This window comes from Patiria miniata, unplaced genomic scaffold (assembly GCF_015706575.1).
Source record: "Patiria miniata isolate m_02_andy unplaced genomic scaffold, ASM1570657v1 HiC_scaffold_5, whole genome shotgun sequence".
In the NCBI taxonomy this organism is placed as follows: Eukaryota; Metazoa; Echinodermata; class Asteroidea; order Valvatida; family Asterinidae; genus Patiria; species Patiria miniata.
In genome coordinates, this window is record NW_024037072.1 from 35338689 (window position 1) to 35353786 (window position 15098).

The following is a 15098-nucleotide window of genomic DNA, read 5'->3' on the forward strand; positions in this document are numbered from 1 at the left end:
AACCACTGTTCAATCGATTTTTCTGACATGTTGTAGGCATCTATGGTGTGGAAGAGAGGCGTAAGTCCCGTGACACGGGGAGAAACGATGGCGCGTGCTGCATTGCCCCCAGGCATGTGATCGGAATTGAGGAAAATAACCGGTGTTCCCATGGCAACACAGGGCAGTGCGCAGTGGACACGCTGTGTAATAACAACATGTGCCCGAGAGTATCTGTCTATCAAGTTGTATGCCGCTTTAAACCGTTCCTTGATGGTAGACTTGCCGTGACCAATACCGCGATGGGTGATGCGAATTGCTCTCTTTTGAATATCCGATGGAAGGAGGGAAACGAAATCTTTCTTAACGTCGACCAGAAATATTTCGCCTGAATGCCTCTTCTGGACATTTGGAGTTTTGATGAGGAGTGTGAGACAGCCAGAAAAGAAGGCATCAACGTTGATTTGCCTCAGGAACTCCAATGTGCTAGTATCCCTACATCCTATTGGTGCTTTAGCTTGAAGGTATTTGGCTTGTGTCGTGAATAACGGCTTTACAATACGGTGAATATGCAAAGACAGCAGGATGGGCTCGATGTTCGGCGGTGGCGGCCAAGTCATCATATTGTGGCGCTGCTTGAACCGGGGCTCCCCAAACTCAGGTCGCCCTGGCCTCCTGACTAAACCTTTGGTAAGCCTAGACGAGCGGTGATCTAGGTGACCTAGGGAATGCGTCCGTTCGGAAGGCCGTATGCCGCCAACACGTACAATATAGTCTCCTTAAGGGTGTTCACTTAAGGGAGGTACTCCAACTGACAGACTGAACAAACGATGAAGGAACAGACACTGACACCTTTATTCATCAGACAACAACGACAATCAAGTTCTTTAATTCTCTATTGGGTTCAATTAGAATGTAAGAGTTAATCAACAATAATTACTGAATGAAACGGCACCTGCGTCAAGGGTGGACTATTCGCAGCGCTCCCCCACGCTCTTTTGCGACTTCCTATCAGGCAACCCCAAGTTACCGGCGGCAGGACTCCCGAGGCCCCAGTGGATACAGCCCACGAGGTAGCAACACACGGACCAAGATTCAGATCCCCGGTGTGTCTCCGGCTACTAACCTCCTGTCCTCGCCCAGTCGTCAGCACGTCAGTGCAGTAACACGACAACGCACACACACGTTCGTTCTCCCACGAGGCGCCCCAATTCACGTCCGTTCTCAACGACGCGCTGTGATCAACTCCCCCCGCGCGAACGGACCCAACTACTGAGGGCGCTGCGCAAGCTCACTGCTGCTCGCGCTATAAATAACTCGCTGCAAGCACACCGTTGCGCTACACAGCCTCACCCTCAAGTTCAGGCCGTCCTCGGTCTTAAAAACTGGTATAACTAAAAGCAAAGGATGTGCTTGCTCCTAGCATGAAACAATACTTGTCAAAATAATGTTCTCTTAAGGCAATAAACTTAAGGTTAGGTGAAACTTTGACACAACTCTAGTCACTTAAGGTAATGAACTTGAGGTAAACATTTGCAGGCATACTAAAGTAAACATCTACTTCGCTGGCAATTTCAGTTCACTTTTTGACTCTAACCAAATGATTTAAATAAAGATCTCTCACCGTACCTCTGTACACTTTACATACACAATGTAAAACTGTTTTACATGCAAAAGGTTCTCATGAAAATAAACACAACTCTGACTCAAGAGTCTTAAAATACAAAAAGGGTTTCAGTAACTTTAAACTTTAAGTAACTTTAAACAACAGTTTAGTCAAGCAACAACTTTAAATAAATCACGCCCTTAAGGTCATGAAAACAAAACTTAAGTTGCAGTTCTTAAAGTTCTTGATCAAGATGAAACTTAAGATGACCTTGCAGATATATGGCTACTGAAGAACAAAACCGGCAGTGAAGTTGACCTCGTAGGTTCTCTCAGTGATTTCTTCAGAAACCTTGACACCGTTCTGGAACCTTGATGTGGTGTGCACCTCCTTGACACGCCGGACCTTTCCAGCCATCATTATCTCCAAGTCGGGGGTGCTGACAGGTACTGCACGCTGTGACCCACGTTCATCTCCACGGATTTTGAACACTCTGGCTGAGGCTGGCTTGGGAGATGAGGTACCCTGCGTAACACCAGTCGCAGGATAATTGATGTGGTGCTTCTTCTCCTTACACTTCAGGGAACTTCCTTCAAGGACTCGCCCAAGGCTTATCTGCTGGGAAGGGGATACGGCTGCGGTATTACTCGGCTCACCATGAAGCACAACACGCACATCCTCCTCGTCCTCACTTCCACTCTCGGATTTCAGATCTTGAACAAGGGCCATCATTCCCTTCGGCTTTCCACCAGATCTGTGTTCCAAGGATTGCGGCTGTTGGCTAAGGCACTGATCGACCAACGACAATGAGCACGGGGAAAGGGACAACTCAGGAGCGTCCTCGGTCTCCATCCGTCCAGGAGTTAAGGGTACCGGCCATTTTAGGGCATCCTCGGTCGACGGCTCCTCTTTCCCCGTTTCAGACTCCTCTGCCGCCTTCGGCTGCTTCCCGCTGGGATTCCCAGTATCCTCCGTCATTTCTGAAGCTCGGCGCTTGTCAGGACGATCCTTCTGTCGCTCCTTGTTAGCCTGCCTACTCCCTGCATCAGCCTTTCCACGTTTGTGTTCTTCTTCCGTCTCCGGGTAGATCTTGGCCAAGTCATCCAGAGATGAAGGGTGGTGATTGTTGTAGTGCACCTTCAGATTATCCTTCCTCGTGTAGCCCCGCTCACACTTCAAGCAGAAGAACAAGATCTGCCTTGACCCATGACTACTCGCATGCTTGTCGAACCTCCTCTTGTTTATGAAGGTGTCACCGCACTCCTTACACTTGAAAAGTCGCACTGTGTCCCAGTCCTTGGGTCGACTCCACTCCTTTTTCTTGTCCATCCTTCAGTAGATTTTTCAACTGCAAAACGAAAAATAAACACTAAGGTAAGCCTCCTTGATACTTGTACATCCCCCCTTGAATTTGTCCTGCTTACGTCACTTATGTAATTCTGATCATCTGAATCTTTGATTAACGATATCGCTGAGGTGGCCGCCGCTGGTGCAGTGGATTCTTTCTCGCCCGCGCTGGGCTTTGCACCGCTGGCGCAGGTGCTATTTCAGTTCTAGTCGGTACTGAGGGTTGCACATGTTCCACATGTGCCTCCGGTGTCAAGTTCTCTTGAATTGACTCCCTACTTCCCATCAGCTCATCTGCTCCTGCTAACTCCTCTGTTTCAGGTAGATTGGCTTCCTCAAGTGACTCTACTTCAGGTGAGGCCTGTGTTTCCTGGTCACTACCTTGGCTCACTTCACTTATCTCTTGCAGCTGAGTTTCGGGAGAAACTTGATTGTCTTCCTCCTGACTACTACTCCTCCTTTTGGCCCAAGGCTTCAACGGTTTTCCCTCATAGGGCTTGAGGCGGTCGCTGTGGACAACCTTCATCTTTCCCCCACTCTTCCCTTGAATCCTATAAGTCACGTCGGATAGTTTGTCCAGTATCAGGTATGGACCTTCCCTCCTGCACATCAACTTTGGAGATACCCCTTTCTTTTTCGCTGGGTTAAACAACCAGCAGAACTTGCCCTCGACGAACTGTTCCTTGCAGACGTTCCTGTCGTAGTGGCGCTTCTGCCTCCTGGCACTCTTCGCAAGGCACTTACGGGCTCTGTCATGAGATCGCTGCATCCTCATCCGCATCTCTTGGGCATAGTCCAAGTCTTGCGTCTCCTCTTTTGCCATTCGCTCAACAGGTACCCCAAATAAGTGTTGTTGTAGAGGTGCATTTTGCTTCTTGCTCGGCAACTTCCTCGCCGCACATAAGTCGCACCGCCTAATGAAGGACCTGACATCAGCACTAAGGCCTGACCAATGGAACTTAAGGCGCACCTTAGTCATGGTCCGTTTTGTACCCAGGTGACCGCTTGTCCTTACTGCATGCATCTCCCGCAGTATCTCCTCCCGATACTCTTGTGGCACTACAGTCTGCCAATGCACCTCCCGTCCATCGTGGGACTCCCACCGACGCTGCAAGATCCCTTGTCGGACTGTCAATTGTTCCCATTGCAGCCAGTAATTCTTTGCAGCCGTGGATTTTGGAGAAACTATCTCCCAGTCAGGGCGTGTGCCTGCCTCTTCCTTAGCCTGAATAAGCCAGTTCATCTGCTCGTCCTCGAGTTGAGCCCTTCTCCAACCTTCCTTTGAGATTTGGGGTTGCACCCCCACCACGCGTAAGTCTGCTCGAACCTCTGCGTCTTGATCCGAAGTGTCCATCACAACACTTCTTTCCACAGATTTCCCTTCATCTTCGTCACAGCTGATTTCGTCTCTTCCGCACCGTGAGCGGGGTCGGTGTGACAGGCTATCAGCATTCTGGTGTGACTCCCCAGCCCGATGTCTGTCAACACACTTGATCCGCTCCCCATTTACAGTAAATGTCAAGGCCCTGAAATCCAGCCTCCCATTGGTCGGCAACAAGTAATCCATTCCCAGGATTCCTTCGACTTCCAGTTGTGCAAAAACAACACAAACTACTCTCACTGTCTTCCCAACCTGGACCTCTACACAGGCGCTTCCCATAGTCTTGATTAATGTTCCGTCTGCACCATGCACCCCAACTCCTTCAGTGTTCAGCGTAGGTCTTCTTTCTGGTGACATATTGTAGTACGTCGACGCAGAAAGTAAGGTGTTTGTAGCTCCAGTATCGATCAACATGTTCACCTTAAGTCCCCTAACCACAGCAGGTACGAAAAGTCCACTTCCCTGATGCAGCGTCTCCCTTAAAGCTGGCACCTCAAGGGTGGGCAAGCCTCCTTTCCCACAACTCAAGGGGGATTCCTTAAGGGTTTCCTCTCCTCGCAGCTGTCTATCTCTCTCAAGCGGTACCTGGTGGGTCTTCACCTCCTGGTCTAATGATCCACTTCCACCTTGGTGGTGGCTTCCTTTGCACTTGTCTGACCCTTGACTTCTTCCAGCCGCTTCACGGGTCCCTGAAACGGCTGCATGTCGTTTCCCGACATCCTTGATCTCCTGGCCTTCGGCTTCTTGCAGTCTCGCGCAAAATGCCCTTTGCACCTGCAATTGTGGCACACGTCCTCAGTGTTTGCCTTCCTGCGTCCGAAAGGTCGTATCGTCTCCTTGCTCCCAGTAGGAACATTCTCCCCTAGACGGGAAATTATCTGCTGGACAGCACGATCTACAACTGCCTGATTAACCGGAACCTCTCCCGTAGCCTCCACGGTTGGTTCTGTTTCCACCATTCTTGCATACTTCTTGGTTTTGTCTGCAGCTCTCTGCTCCTCCACCTTGTGGTAGCTCTCAGCAGCCAGAGATGCCTTAATCGAGTCATCCAGGGATGTTGGTTTGGCCCTGAAAATTGCTTCTCTAATTGCCCTATTTCCAACTGAATCCATGAAATGTCCTCTCGCTAATCGATCCCTTCCTTCCTCTGAGAATTCGGGATACGCTAACGCAGAGAGTTCCCTGATACTCTGCCCTAACTCCTGTAATGTCTCTTTTTCTCCCTGGCGACGATGTCGCAGCTCCATTAAATGGTACTCCGCCTGTTGACCTGGGCCGAACCTCTGGTCTAACGAGCTGATTAAATCCCTGAAGGAATATTTCTTACCCTCCGGCTGGCAACCCAACACACTTAAGGCTGGTCCCTGGAGGCTTGCAGCAAGAAACACCTTCGCTTGCCCATCGTTCCATCCATTGGCCACACGACAGGCCATGAAGTGTGCCTTGTAGTCCTTCCAAGGCACCTTACCGTTAAATCTATCCGGACAAATGTTCGGTTTCTTCAACTTAATCTCTGTTTCAGCCACGTCCTCCTTGACTGGCTCCGATGTGTTTTCCTCCTTAAGGACCGTTCCTGCAGGTCCATCTTTCTTGGTTGTCTCCAAGGTACATTCCTCTCTCACAGAGGTCGCCATCGTATTGGCTGGTGTTGCTGGCACTGTTCCCAAGGGTGACAGTCTTGGTGTAAGCGAAAACAACTCAGGAGTTTTAATTCCTGGTGTCATTTCTAGTCCACGCTGCGTAGACTCCAGCAACTCCCCTTTTATTTTCTCTAGTTCGTCCCTCAGACGCTGCCTTTCCTCAATGGCATCCTGAAGAAGTTCCTCTCCTCTCTGGTTATCCATCCTAAGAATGGCAAGTTCTTCCTCCATCATGTCTGTATTCAGTAGTTCCATTCCCTTTATCATCGATCCTCAAGGTTCCTGATGTACGCTTTTATCCCACTTCTGACACCAATGTGGCGCTGCTTGAACCGGGGCTCCCCAAACTCAGGTCGCCCTGGCCTCCTGACTAAACCTTTGGTAAGCCTAGACGAGCGGTGATCTAGGTGACCTAGGGAATGCGTCCGTTCGGAAGGCCGTATGCCGCCAACACGTACAATATAGTCTCCTTAAGGGTGTTCACTTAAGGGAGGTACTCCAACTGACAGACTGAACAAACGATGAAGGAACAGACACTGACACCTTTATTCATCAGACAACAACGACAATCAAGTTCTTTAATTCTCTATTGGGTTCAATTAGAATGTAAGAGTTAATCAACAATAATTACTGAATGAAACGGCACCTGCGTCAAGGGTGGACTATTCGCAGCGCTCCCCCACGCTCTTTTGCGACTTCCTATCAGGCAACCCCAAGTTACCGGCGGCAGGACTCCCGAGGCCCCAGTGGATACAGCCCACGAGGTAGCAACACACGGACCAAGATTCAGATCCCCGGTGTGTCTCCGGCTACTAACCTCCTGTCCTCGCCCAGTCGTCAGCACGTCAGTGCAGTAACACGACAACGCACACACACGTTCGTTCTCCCACGAGGCGCCCCAATTCACGTCCGTTCTCAACGACGCGCTGTGATCAACTCCCCCCGCGCGAACGGACCCAACTACTGAGGGCGCTGCGCAAGCTCACTGCTGCTCGCGCTATAAATAACTCGCTGCAAGCACACCGTTGCGCTACAATATGATACCCGTACCACGCGTTTAGAAACATACGGGTGTGATTATCCTGTTTTGATTCATCAAAGTTATCTCTGTCAACAAAACGGTCAACAAAAGGTAAGAACTGTATCCCCGGGAAGCCTTGTATCTGGTCGCCCAGGTTTGCCGTCTCCGATCCTCTCACTCGCCGTGAGTATGTAAGTGTTCCAAAATGGCGTCTTCTTGCATCAGCTACAGAAATTCTCTCGAGGTCGGTTGCTAGGCCTGTAGGACAAGGGACTCCAGACATGCAGGATTGGCTGTACATATCACTCACCACTGCCTGAAAATCAAACTTCTGCAACGAGCGTGGCTTTGCGTTAGTAATATTCCGAGTGTAGTGGCGGCAAAACGCCTTGGTAAGATTTGCAATGAAACCACTGTGCGCTTGAAACTGAGACACACTGAGAATCCCGTGTGTTATATTTTTTGTGAGGTTTGTCTCGATACTGACCCAAGCCTCTTGATCCGCTGGGGCAGTAAACTCGCTTAGCTTGATCAAGGGATCGAAATGAATGCCACCATGATGCCATAGCAGAGCTAACCTCACCGCCTCGTACACGTGATCTTCAAAGTCAACACCTGTCAGTATCTTGTGGATTGGATGTCGGACTAACCAACGTTCCAGAGAAGTCTTCTTAAAGATCTCTGGTAACACTAGAAACTTCCCTGTAACCCCTGTGTTGTCCAAGTCTTGCACTGCCTTCAGGCACTGGGAGCTACCGCAGAATACCTGAACGGTCGCACCGGGATTCGTACGCGAAAATGCGTCAATATTGTCTACAACATTGTACGGAATTGGTCTTTCATACACCCAAGCTGTAGTGACAAACTGTTTCGCTGTGCCTTGGGCATGTCGCATGTGTAAGTGGCTCACGAGCGCAACAGGTTGAAAGAATCCCTGGAACCAACAAAACGAGGTTACACCAAAGACGAGGATGGTAAGAGAGAAATATTGCCTCATTTTAATCATCTTCATGGGAATCCGGCCTCCTTGATAAATGTAATGTCCAATTAAAATTACCGAAAGACCAGTGACTGTCCAGAATGTCAACGGTGTGGAGAAGACAAGCATATTTGCCAGAATAACAAACATTCTCTTCATGAGGTTCAACAAAGCATGTACCACGGGACTGTATGCTTGGAGCACCGTTATAGAGGCGGCGTTGTAGATGAAGTGGAAGGTGGCAGAGGTGCAACTCTCCACTTGAGGTAGTTTACCTAAGCTGCTCATGCTCATCATTGCAAATGGAAGCAGAATCAAGATGCTGAAGTTGGAAATTGCTGCATATTTCTGAAGAGGACCCTCCCAAGACTCGCCCAGCATTTTCAGGTAGATGTTGCGTATCGGGAATGCGATGTTGGAGATAACTGCAGCACCAATTCCCCAGATATTGTAGGAGAACTCGCCTGTGATAAACAGACATGTGCCCCCACCATGGCGATGATTGAGAACAGCACTGTGAAACAGCACTGTGAAAACAAAGGTGAAGATTGGTTCACAGGATTTGATGACTTGAGTCAAGCTCGAACTGACTGCAGCAAAAGACGCATTAGTGGCCAGATTCCCGACTACGTTGCCAATAACTACAAGTAGCATGTGTTTGGGGTTGATGGAAGAGACAGGGAAAGCAGACTTGCCACGGACCACCAAAAGCCACGTGTTGGCTAACAGCACCCCAAGAGGTGCTGTAGCATCGTCAATTCAATCCACCTGAGATCCAGGAAGTCAGACTGTTGATGGCGTCAGGTTCGATGCCACTGAGTGCTTTCTTCGATGTAGAGTGATCTTGAAACCTTTATTGGGTTTACAGACACATAAAGAGCAATGAAAGAATTTTTAAATCTGTATGACGTCATCAAAATAGTGTTTTCCGATTTGCTAAGGCAAATTTTCATTGTAATAACAAGGCAGATTCATACTAAATTGACTATGGAATCAATTGGTTGAATCAAGTATCCAATCAAAGTAACCAGGTAAATTAAATGTTTAACTCGTACAATTTATTGTTAACTAGACATGTTTACAACTATAATAATTAACCAAAATTGGGTAAGTATTTCCATTGATTTATTAGGACATGACCTCTCAGTACAGTACTATATACAGTTTATTAAAAATGACAAACGTGGGCCATTTACATGTAGTATAGCAAGTTCTAGAAAATTAATTGGCATCAACAAAAAGCTTTGGCTTGGGTAAAATGGTTGAAATTTAAATTTTGGCAAGAATCCCAGGGAATCCAAACTATTTTGCAAATTTTGTCGCAAAATACATTTTGATTTGTTTGGTCTAAATTAATGTACTTATCATAATTTCCAAAATGCATATTTTATAACATTTTGAATTTTATTTTCTAATTTGGTTACTAATGGGTAAGAACTGCATGCACTAACAAGTTGACTGCTTTCTCTTTCATAAAGTCATAACGCGTTTCTCAAAGTTTGATCATTATTTTTAAGAGCTGCATTCGTGGTTTTCCTGTACACAGGAGCATATTGACACCTTACAACTTTCAAAAAATAAAATACATGTGAAAAAATACACTTTGAATGTTTTCTTCCTTACGCAAGTTTTAAAAACTGAATGAGTATCGCTCCAATTAGAAAAAGGACTTTTCACTTTACACGTTGTTATATAGGTTTTTCCAGCTATTTTAAAACAGTTTTCATTCAAATTCAACAACTGTTACATTCAATTTTGTCCGAGAAAAAAATTCACACGCTTTTAACAAACCAATTATAGTCATTTATCATTCCATTACAAAATATGTTCCTCCTCTTTAATTCACAGGGTCGCGAATATTCGTCATTACAGATCAAATTCGTCTAAGCTGTTGCCGAATGGCAGCATTCAGATATCAAATTCGTGTTATATAAATCAATTAGGCGAATTTGTTTTCTGAATAACAAGGTTTGGCATAGACGAGACGAAATCGAATAGGCCTACTCCGGGACGAAAACGTGTGCTTAGGCCCTAATTGTCTGACAAAAGACGACATTAACAGTTGGAAGTGTGCTAAATCGATGTTGATGGACGAATTTGAATATTAGAAACGATGAATTCGAATGAACAACATTTTAAAATAGCCGGGAAAACCTATATTAAAAGTAGGCTATATAATATGTACGTACATTTAAAAACGCCTCTTACACGCTTTATAGCAAATTTTAGCAAAATAACCTGGCATAATCGGCGGGAATTCTAACTCGCACTAATTGAATTTAAAAATTCATTTTTTTTTGTGGTTTTTTTTTTTGGGGGGGGGGGGGTTCAAATTTTCTGAACATCAATTCCAAAGAGTTTATTTTTTTTTACATTTTGAATTGTGTTTTCTAATTTGGCTACTAATGGGTAACAATTGCATGCAGTAACAAGTTTTTAACAGGACTGCTTTCCCTTTCATAATGTTATAACGCGTTTTTCAAAGTTGCCAAATTCATACTGAGCATCATTCGTACGTTTTCCTGTTCACAGGGGTATATAACACCATACAAATGTACACACAAAATTAAAAATGGGTGAAAAAATATTCTTTAAGATGTTTTCTTCCATAAACAAGTTTTAAAAACTGAAACAATATCGCTCCAATTACAAAAAGTGACTTTTTACTTTTACACGTTTTTATATCAAATGTATATACATGTACAGTAACATGTACAGTTCATTAAAAACGGCGAACATGGGGCCTCTAAAACGCCTCTTACACGCAGCATAGCAAATTCTAGCAAAACGAATTGGCATCACCGTAAAGCTGAGGCTTGGGTAAAAACGTTGAAATTAAAATCATGGTGGGAATCAGCGGGAATCCTAACTATCGCAGCAATAACATAAAAAATAAATGCATTTTTTGGTGTTTTACTGATCATAATTTCCAAAATTTACACTCTTTTACATTATGAATTTTATTTCTGATTTGGCTACTAATGGCTAAGAACTGCATACAGTAACAAGTCCTTCACCAAAGGATCACCCTTACACGCACTCTCGCTCATACAACCCAAGCGGACTAACCAGGGGAACTGGGGAAGGATGGGGACCTGACACCAGATCTGTGTTTCGGAAGATTATTTATTCGCCTACCCAGGCGCCTCGCCTACGTGATCTTATACTCAATCACTTCCCTTACAAACTCAGAGATTACTTAATTATCTGAATTATGATGCAGGAATCATTTATCAATTACACTCACACAAAGTATGAGGCTCCCTCCACTGTGACTATAGGTGATTGGTTATTGGTTAATTGTGGGAGATTAGAACAGTGCAAATTTCCTGAGACCACGCTCGGGTTCCGGCCACAGCAGAAAGAGGGCGAAGCTGAGCGCGTGGCCGCTTATATACACTGGCGCTATTGGCTGGTGCCCCCATAAACCTGGGTGAGTGCACGCGCACCCCGCTGGCTACCAGTAAAGAACTAAAGTGCGCCCTCTATAAAATGCATTGCGCTACAAGTATGTTAGGAGTGGTAGTTGGGAGTGCATGAGAGGATGCAAAGTTCGACGGCACGACAGGGAGGGAGTGTAGTTGGTTAGTACTGATTGTGCCCATTATTGCAGTGATGCACTACGGAATTGTGAGCGTATTGTAAAGGGTGAGAAGAGTACTTGATGGAAGAAAGGTGCGAAACTTGGATAGTATTGCGGGAAACGGTTTCGGTAATTGAAGAAAAGTGATCACTCAAGGTAAGGCGATCATTAAGCACAACGCCTAAGAATTTAGTACAATCAATAACCGGGTGTTCGATATACCGTCAATGTTAATGGATGGTATGGCATCAGGAGAAGAGCTTGTGGTTTGTGAAAGACCAAACATAATTTTAGTCTTGCTTGCATTAAGAGACAGTCTGTTTGCTTTAAACCAGGAACGGAGTTTAAAATTTAGGATTAGAATAAATGATAGTACTAAGTGTCATCTGGGAAAAAAAACTGATTCAGATCATTAATTTGTCCAGCACAAAAGTTTACATAAAATTGCTTAATCCTGACATTTAACAATCACATTTTCACTCAGCAACCTTTATAATGTTTACCACGAACACACACACACACACACCCACCCACCCACCCACCCACCCAGACTTGTTTCACATACCTAGTGTGGACTTTCCTTTCTTTTCGTGTAGTTAAGGAACACCAGTGGAAAAACCCATTTTTCTCAAACTGTGAAAACTCTTACAACCCAATTTTTTTCCAATGATTCCCTTTAGTGTTTCTCTTCATTCTGCTACATATAAACCTAACCCCAAAATGCCTCTAAACCTGTTTTCCAGAAATGGGGAAACACTGTGTGGACGTGGGCAAGTCCACACTTCGTCGCTGCTACCTACATTATGTGGACGTCTTTTGTTCGGAAGTCCACACTGCGTATGTAAGACAAGCTCACGCACCCAAAGAAGCACACACGCTGTGATGTGGCTTGAAAGCATTATATAGAAACTAACAGCGAGAAGAAATATTTAGTTGAGGAGTAAAAACACAGGAAAGTACCATTGAATAACCACAACCAATTGAAAGTTGGGTGAATTTCTAACCAAATGTGGACCCACGTAGAAACAATTCAAAATGGTATTAAACGGGCTATGGGTGGTGTGTGTTTCGATCTGCGCGATGGCGCGCGTAAACTTTTGGTAGTCGTGATTCTAGTCGCCCCCCTTTTTTCTTTAAAAGTATTTCTCAAAACACGCCCGTGCTTTCATTGGTTGAGTGAATACATTGACTTAAGTTTTAGATTAATCAAATTACAGCAGTTATTTGTAGCCCCAGACTGATGCTATCACCGTGTCGAGATGTAGCTCAAGATTCCATGATTATTTACGGCTGGAATTAATATAAACGTATGCCGCAAAATGTCCGCCGCGTCTAATGTAAGCAACCGGGCTTTTTCGTCTTTTCTCGGGGACGGTAAAGACATTTGATTAGTTTCCTTGCAACCAGACCTTTGAAATAAGATAGTTAACCAATCCAAAAGTTAATATTTTTGGGGTTTTCAGGCCGTAATGCCCCTTTTTAAAAACATTTCTGTACAGATACCAACAAAATAATATCACCCCATCCCCCAAATAGGCCTAATCCTACCTTCGTCAATGTTTTTTTCCCACCATGCTCGGCCATTGTTTGACGAATAAAAGGGAGGTGCCGCGCAGCAGTGCACACACACCGTGTTCTTTTGCTGTCTGATACGGGCGTATATTGCATCATGCACCGTTGACCCATATTCCAGCAGGAAATAACTTTCATCGTTTATCCAGCGTATTAACAGTCTGGGACTTTAAATTTAACATTTAACAGTGGATACAAGATCGGAACTGCCGATACTGGATATCTTACTTCACAGGTGAGTCCATTGCGCTCCTCAAGTGAATATTAATGGTGCAAAGCGACTGCAAAAGTGTACCAAGTATATGAGTTCAAGTTTATGGTGTGCATGGCTTAGGGGCTGTCCATAAAGTAAGCACGAACGAATGCCGACATTTTAGACCCGTGCACATCATCTGGAAGTCTCGATCTCTGAATTTTTATGAACTATGAAGGCGTTGGCTTGCGTTGGCACTCCATGGGAATGATGATGGTATGCATTACATAATTATGAGAAAGTACTTTGATTTTATGACAATTTATTTAAAGCAAATTATCGCTGTGCTTGTGCAACTTTTCAAAGTGGGCTCCAGATATGATCCATCCCTCTACAGACCAAACTCACTGACGTCGGCGAGTTGTAAGCTGTTAGAGCACATCGTAGACAGCCATCGAATGGAACATATTATTACAAACAACCAAATTCTGAATCGAAACCAACACCTTTTCCGGAAAGGTTTATCCTGTGAATCACAGCTCGTCATGACCATGCAAGATCTCACCAGTAATTTTGACAACCAGACAACTATAGACGTTGCAGTATGGGCCTTATTCACGAGTCGGACGTATTAGATTGAGAATGAGGTAAAATCTTGATTTCTGGAGCTTGTGTAGAGAAATTAAATCAAGTTACCTGCAATTAATTCCAGTCTCCTTCGATGAACATTTTCAAATTTGTAATTTAACGTTCCCTAATGTTTAAACCAAGATTATAAAAAAATGACAATAAAATAAGGTTGCATTATGCCTGCATAAATAGTCTGGCGCCATCCCATTTAACACTTAACAATTAATGAAACACATGCAGGGAACTCGACAAAAGTGGCCAACTCGTGAATAAGACCCATTTTACTTCTCGGAAGCTTTCGATGTCGTCTCTTACAAGAAGCGTATCCAAAAATGGGGTATTATGGAGTAATGATGTTCAAACCTGACCTGAAACCGACCCGACCCGAAACCAACTTCTGGTCGGGTCGGGTCAGTTTGTCCATCTTTTCAGTTGGGTCGGGTCAGTTTCGGTTGTTCAGTTTTGCATTTACATTTTCGGGTTGGGTCGGATCGGCTTAGCCATCTTTTGAAAAAAACTAAAATAAACCCAAATAGTTGAGAAATTCAGATGATGCAATATTAATGACAGTCAATGTGAATGCAGCCCATTGTGGTGTGGCCACCAAGCGCATTATCAAGTTCCCACGGGTATTAATTTCTCCAGTCGGATGGGACTGACACTGAAATAGATAGAATGTAACAGTTTTCATAATACTGCGTGATGGTGATCATGCGTTTGTTCAATAAAGCGGAGGTACCTCTCGATCAACCCACTGAGTATGACAGAGAGAGACGATGGTTTTGCAAAAGAATTCATGCCACATGGGTAAGGGCAGGCACAAAAAGTGATCACTATGTCCAAGCCAGGTATTCGGGTTTTTTTCGATCTTTGCATTCAATTTACGTGTATACATTCTTTTAGGTTTGTTTGTGTTAAGTTTTTTAACCCCAACTGCAAAAATATGAACTCTTAAAAGGGCTCATGCAATGTTATTTTTGCAATCCTTGAAAGTGCACATTAGTGTCTCATTGAACCTCGTTTGCAATGTTCATTTTGCCATTTTTAAGGGTGTTCGGTACCTTTTTGGTTTTTATGCTGCTGCAAATTTACTTATTCATGAGCAAAAAAGTGTGATACGGTCGTTTTGGTGCCGGTAATGGTGGAGAGACGGGCCAACAATTACAA